This window comes from Ursus americanus, chromosome 27 (assembly GCF_024610735.1).
Source record: "Ursus americanus isolate L20-20 chromosome 27, mUrsAme1.1.p, whole genome shotgun sequence".
Taxonomy (NCBI): Eukaryota; Metazoa; Chordata; class Mammalia; order Carnivora; family Ursidae; genus Ursus; species Ursus americanus.
In genome coordinates this window covers 24340297-24347680 of record NC_142153.1, presented here as the reverse complement: position 1 = coordinate 24347680, position 7384 = coordinate 24340297, and the positions used below count along the sequence as shown (strand labels likewise).

General features: G+C 45.3%; 1 pseudogene; it reads left to right on the top strand.

Annotated features, from left to right (window-relative positions):
* The first annotated feature begins 6009 nt into the window (after nt 1-6009).
* On the top strand, nt 6010-6713 carry LOC123800926 (14-3-3 protein sigma-like; annotated as a pseudogene).
* The last annotated feature ends 671 nt before the right edge of the window (nt 6714-7384 follow it).

The following is a 7384-nucleotide window of genomic DNA, read 5'->3' as shown; positions in this document are numbered from 1 at the left end:
ATCCCTTTGGTTGATTTTCCCACAATTTCCTAAGGCACCCCAAACCTGAGGCAGCAACTACACTTTATCAGGCTGGTAGAAAGAAGCCTAAGAACTTGTCTATTTTCAAGCAGCAATAGTGCTCTAAAAAAGACTAAAATTCCATCTAATACCCATTTCCCAAATTATCTCAATAGAAGGAAGGAGGGCAACGTCTAGATCCTATGGAACTGCTTAGGACAGCAGCTGAAACCCTAAAAATAGCTGAATCATGTTCCGAGCCCCATCAGGGAATTCCTTCCCAACATTTGACTTCAATGGATCGTCACGAACGCACAGCTGCCCCGCTACACAAATGTGCCACACGGTGCTGAAACAAAGGGTCTTAGATCTTAGAAACAGTGGTCGGTGGACACCCTGCATTGGACTGGCTACTTTCTTGCTTAGAAATTGGACATTGGCAAAACCTGTATGTCCAAAACAGGGGATTTATGAGGGGCAGGAAATACATTTCTGTTTCCATTTTGGAGGTAGAAAGGATTCACACGTGACGCCCACCCTGCGTCTCTGATTAGACAGTAGAGAAACTACAGGACAGGAGCCAGCATACGGGTCTTTCTTTACTTAGATTCTATCACAGTGTTTTGTTGTTGTTGTTGTTGTTGTTGTTGTTGTTGTTGTTGTTGTTGTTTTATGGTGCTTGATAATTCCAGGTGATTCTGTCCGGGCAGGAAACAGCCTGGGGACGCTAGTTAAAATCTGCAAGACCCACTCTCCTTCAGAAGAAATCGTGAGCGTACTTAGATATGTCCACAGAAGTTGGAGGTTCTCAGTTTTACTAACTTAGAACTGGGACTAAGTTTGGCCCCAAACGCCACCAGCAAAAAAACACCCAAACTATGGTAAATTACAATTGGTATTTCTCTAGGATCTGAAATTTTCAGAGAACCTGGGAACCCATATAAAAACCCCTATATGACTTGTTCTTTTCTCATAAGGATGGTGAAAAATTTATTCTGAAGTTTGCAAAGCCCTTCAATTCTTGGAGGAAGCATCTGGATAAGAAAGATTATCAAGTATTAATCTAATTTTTAAGGGAGAATACTAGAACTTTAATACTAAAATGAGGGGAGCATGGGTGGCTCAGTCGGTTAAGTGTCTGACTTCCACTCAGATCATGATCTCAGGGTGCTGGGATTGAGCCGGAGTCTGGAAGTCTGGGTCCACACTCGGCAGGGAGTCTGTTCCTCCCTTTCCTTTTCCCTCTGTCCCTACCCCCCACCCCCTGCGCCTGCTCTCTTTCTCTCTCTCTCTCACTCTAATATAAATAAATAATCTTTAAATAAGTATAAAAATGAGCATTAACCTTCAAAACAGTTACACTAGAAGACTATAGCTGTATTTCAATGAAGCTGCCATTTCTCAAAATATTTCTGGACTCCTATTTTGTGAATTTTAAAGTCAGGCTGGGAGCCACACAAGAAACACAGTCTTATTACAATATTTTTTAACCTTTTTAAATGTATACAGCTTTTGAAATGTGAAAAAAATGACCATCAACCATATCATTGACGTATCACCTAAGAGTGTTGAAATCTTAAGGCGAAATTTATTTTTGGGGGGCACCTGGGTGGCTCAGTCGTTAAGTGTCTGCCTTCAGCTCAGGGCGTGATCCCAGCGTTATGGGATCGAGCCCCGCATCAGGCTCCTCCACTGGAAGCCTGCTTCTTCCTCTCCTACTCCCCCTGCTTGTGTTCTCTCTCTCTGGCTGTCTCTCTCTCTGTGTCAAATAAATAAATAAATAAATAAATAAATAAATAAAACTTTAAAAAAATTTATTTTTTGTTGTTTATGTAATGAAATCAGGATTTTCTTTTCCTATTTTACATCTGTGAATGCATTTTCAAAATATATCACCAACACGCCATCCCTAGAATTTTTATTTCCCATTGAGAATCACTGCATTATATTTTAGTAAAAGCTTATTTTTAACCAAAACTCAGCTTGATTACTCCCTTGACTCAACAGCTTGCCTCTGAATGAGGCCTTTTTCAAAAATCAAATCCCTTTTGAATAGAGATAGTTTGCCACCCTACATAAGAGATGTCACAGCCTTTGAGGGCAGTTTCAGATGGATTCTTAGAGACTTTTCATACTGATATTCAGAAAAGGACAATATCTGTGTGCTCAAAATCTAATAGGTTAAGAAGTTAATCTTAATAGTCATTATTGATCAGTTACAGTTTTTAAGCAGAGGGTTTGTTTTATGTTATAGGTCATTATAGATGAAAAGCTACAATGTGGAGACCCAGGCTGATCACCGGCTTATTAGACAAACAGTATATTAATCGTGAACCTTGAAAACCAGGCTTTGGGAGAGACATTCGTGTGCATATAACGTAAATCCATAAGCAAGAGCTAAATGTTGTAGAAACAAGTGTGAGTGTGTAGGTTTTGAGCAGTGGGAAGGGAATGAGTCAGGAAAATAGAGATTCAAACTTACTTCAAAGACATTTTTGAAGCTGATCACTTCTAAATAAACAATGAGAAGAATGTGATCAAACAGAGAAGTTTGTAAACTACCTCTGCGATTAATGCGGCTTCGATATTTGCTTTTATTTACTCAAAGTCCATGCCCTGTCAAAGTCCTGTTTAAAATATTTGCTGTTTGGAAGGCATGGGTAATTACGGGATACAACATTTAGTGAAAGGAAAATCATAGATGTGGTACTCACTTACGGCCGAGAAACCTACCACATTCGTCTTGGCCTAAGAGACCCGGATGAGGCCGGTGATGACCCCGATGATGCTGGGGGTGGTTGCGGTGGTGGAATCCTTCAACTCTTTCTCATACCGTTCTCCCAACTGTTCCCACTGAAGCAAACAATGTGATCTCCGGAAGCTTCCTGTTATCTCAGAAGCAAAAACACAGATAATGAGTTGCTTATGTTTTGAGAGGGTAGAAGAAAAGGAGCCACTGTGAGAGACCATGTATCTTGTGAGAAATGATATTGTTAGTCCATTGGGAACCTGGGACCAGGCCTTAATTTTCAGATACAGCACTCCAGTCATATAAACTCAATGTGACATTCAGGGGTGTCTTTAGGCTGGTTTTTCTCTGGTGAAGGTTATAGAAATATTCATTTTGAGGTGCTATTGTGTGGGTTTCTTGCAAAATACATGTTTTATCAGTGTTAACATTCATACAAATGCTCCAGCAGTTAAACAGATAAAACAGGGGACATCATGGTATTTGGTTCAAATCCCGGCTCTCCCACTCTCGTGTTGTGTGAAGTTAAATAAGTTAACTGCTCTGAGCCTCTATAAACCATTTTTACTCATAACTCTTAGGACACTAAATGTGGGTTTTCCACACCAAGCAATTCTCCAACACTCCTAACATCCAGTGAGTGCCCAACAATTCAATTCAGTTCTGACCCTAACTACCCAGAGGCAGTGTCAAACCCAACAGATTAAGGGTTCAGTCCCACAAAACTGCCCCTTGCTTTATTTTTTTAAAAGATTTTATTTATTTATTTGACAGAGAGAGCGAGAGAGCACAGCAGGGGGAGCAGTAGAAGGAGAGGGAGAAGCAGTCTCCCCACCAAGCAGTCAGGGAGTCCAATGCGGGGCTTGATCCCAGGACTCCGGGATCATGACCTGAGCCAAAAGATAACCATCTGAGACACCCAGGCACCCCTGCCCCCGGCATTGGATGCAAGTACAGGTCCTGGGGGCCTCCCATACTTCTAACTGATTGGTTATAAATTGGGGGTTTCCATAACCCCCTCCTTGAGTTCTGTAATTTTCTAGAGTGGCTCACAGAACTTAGGAAGTCACATTACTTACCATTACTGGTTTATTATAAAGAATACGACTCAGGAACAGCCAAATTGAAGAGATGCAGAGGGCGAGATACGTGAGTAAGGGGCCTGGAGCTTCTATGCCCTTTCCAGGCTCGCCACCCTCCCAGCACCTTGAGGTGAACACCAATCAGCAGGCTCTCTGACCATCCCCACCCCCAACATAGTTTCAGGACCTTTATGGAGGTTTCATTACATAGGCACGATTGATTAAACCATAGCCCCTGGTGATTACCTCCATCTCTAGCCTCTCCCCACCCCGCCAGAAGTCAGGGGGTGCGGATGAAAGTTCCAACCCTCTGATCATGTCTTAGTCTTTCTGCGGACCAGCCCCCCTTCTGGAGCTATCTAGGGGTCCCCAACCACCAGTCATCTCATTAGCATACAAAACACATTCTTACCACTCCAGAGATCCCAACAGCTTAAAACGCTTGTGTTTGGGGTCAGGGACTAAGACCGAATGTTGTAACAAAAGATGCCCTCTCTCAGGAAATTACAAGGGTAATTACCACTCTTGCTTAGGGAAATTGCAAGAGTTTTAGAGTTCTGTGCCAGGAACTGAGGACAAAGACCAAATATGTATTCCTCAGTATATCACAGCCTCAGTTTCTCCAGCTCTGAGTAGGATGATGATGAATACATTGCATAGTAGTTAAAAGGATCTGTCGCTTGTTAGCGAACACCTAGGACTGACGGTGTTCCTCTTTGGTGACAATTACCTTGTTTTTCCCGGTTCAGCAAAGAACAGTAACCACTGCCTTTGGGCCGATCTCTGAGCTGGGCACTCTGAGGGACACTGAAAAAGGAGCAGAGACGTTGCAGGCTGCCAAACACCTCAACAGAGCTGCGAGGGCCCCTCAAGGGGATAATTCTTCGCCACGGTAGAAACTTAGTTTGTAGAGTGGCTGGACATTTATTGTGAAAGTGTGTCAAGTAGCAGAGAGTCTCGAATGTCAATGATTACCTTACTTCCACTCAGAGTATAGAGACCCACTTCATGTATTTGCTTAGAGATCAAGGCCTGTGATACCAAAAAAAGGAAATGGAACACAGTTCTCCTTGTGTGCTGATTCCAGAATGCTGGTCGGAGCTAACATCTGCCTAGTCTGTTTAAATGAGCTGTCGTACATACCTTTGGTTAAAAACAGAACAAAAAAGAAAGAAACCTCTACCGGTACCCTTGCTGAAAAGTATGATTCAAGTGAGATCAAATCTTTTCAAAGCGCTTTATGAATGGTACGGTCCTCTATAAATGTTTGGCAAGCTTCCACCTACACGCTTTATTACCTTTGCTGTTATAGTGTGAGTTATCATCGAAGGTTTTAAGACTGTAAGAACATAAGTCCTCCACCTGCACGGGGATGTTCGAGAGAGAACAGTGAATGTGTGCGCCCATGAACACACACGCGAGGGGCTCTGCGGAGAAGGGGACGCGTGGCTCCAACAGACTGCCATCATCGTAAAATATTTAAAATATTGTTCTATTTTTATTTTTTATTTTAGTTTTTTAAAGATTTTATTTATTTATTTCAGACAGAGAGAGAAAGAGACAGAGAGCATGAGCAGGGTGGGGAAGGGGCAGAGAGAGAAGCAGGGAGCCTGATGTGGGGCTCAATCCCAGGACCCTGGGATCACGACCTGAGGCGGAGGCAGACGCTTAACCAACTGAGCCAGCCAGGAGCCCCAATATTGTTCTATATTTAAATGTTAGTTTTTTCAAATTAAGTATAGAAGTTATTTCTGATGAGCGATAGCAAACCTTTGGTAGAAATTTTATAGAAAAGTGTTAAGAAGCTGATGAAAATGAAGTGTGACCTCTTTGCCCCTGGCATCCCAAACTATGACCTTGACCTGAAAGCAGGTTACTATCTTTGCACTCCCAAGACATTAATGCCATGAGCCCCTCCAGGTTTAGTTACTTGAATGCAGTCCCCACTCCCCGGCACCCACATCCATCCTCGTCCCATGCCTCCCAGTTAGCGTGAGGCTTCTCAAGGTGCCAAAATGTATGTTCTCTGGAACAAGTTCTTGGTTTTGCTTATTTCTTGTTTCTTGGCCTGCAGCCTTTACTGCTGTTGCCCCTTACAAGAGTGCAGCTGTGACAGACTCTGGCACTGGTCTCCAGGCAGCCAGTTAGCCCACTGCCTGTCTGTCTATCCCCAGAGCCATGGAGGGAGCCACTGTGATCCAGAAGGCCAAGCTGGCAGAGCAGGTGAAGGCTATGGGGACATGGCAGCCTTCATGAAGGGTGCCATGGGAAAGGGGAGGAGCCACCCCATGAAGACTGAAACCTTCTCTCAGTGGCCCATGAGGGTGTGGTGGGGGGCCAGGGCGCTGCCTGGAGGGGCCTGCTCCGTGCTGAGCAGAAAAGCAATGAGGAGGGCTAGGTAGAGAAGGGCCCGGAGGTACAAGAGTCCTGGGAGAAGGTGGAGACTGGGAGAAGGTGTGCGACACTGTGGGGGGCCTGCTGGACACCACCTCATCAACGACACTGGTCATGCTAAAAGTTGGGTCTTCCACCTGAAATTGAAGGACTATACCCTACCTGGCTGAGGTCACCTCCAATGGGGACCAGAAGTGTATCATCGACCCCGCCCTGTGGGCCTACCAGGAGACCATAGACATCAGCAAGGAAATGCTGCCACCAACCCCATCTGCCTGGGCCTGGAGGAGCTTTCTGGTCTTTTTCTATGAGGTCACCAACAGCCCAGAGGAGGCTGTCTCACTGGCCAACAACCCCTTCGACGAGGCCATGGCGGACCTGCACACCCTCACCATCATCATGCAGTGGCTGCAAGACAGCCTGAGGCTGGGGATGGCTCACAACACCAAGGAAAAGGGGGTGAGGCTCCTGAGGAGCCCCAGAACTGAGCCGCTCCTGCCCCCTGCCCTGCCCTGCTCCCACTCCCCATGAGAGGACTAGTATGGGGTGGGAGGCCCCACCATGGCTCTCTGAACTCTGCTCCTGAGACCCCCCACCTGTGAACCAGGTCACGGCTCACCCCCTTGACCCTCTCCTGCCCCTATTGTCTCTGGGTCTTAGGAATTGAGAGAGTCCCACCCTGTGGATGAGACCTGGACTATGTGTGTGGTAGAAGCTGGAGATGAGGGGCGCCTGGGTAGCACAGCGGTTAAGCGTCTGCCTTCGGCTCAGGGCGTGATCCCGGCGTTATGGAATCGAGCCCCACATCAGGCTCTTCCGCTATGAGCCTGCTTCTTCCTCTCCTACTCCCCCTGCTTGTGTTCCCTCTCTCGCTGGCTGTATCTATCTCTGTCGAATAAATAAATAAAATCTTTAAAAAAAAAAAAAAAAAAGAAGCTGGAGATGAGTGTGTGCGTGTGTGTGTGTGTGCAAGACCAATAATAAGAGGGAAAGCATGCCTATTGTATGTAACCATGTTTCCTCCCAATGACGTTCGCCTGTGACCAAAAAAAACCCCCAAAAAACAAACAACAACAACAACAACAGCAACAACAACAGTACAACTCTTCCAGGCCAGTCATCCAGTCCTCTCTGTCATGCTACGCATCTCTTTCTGCAG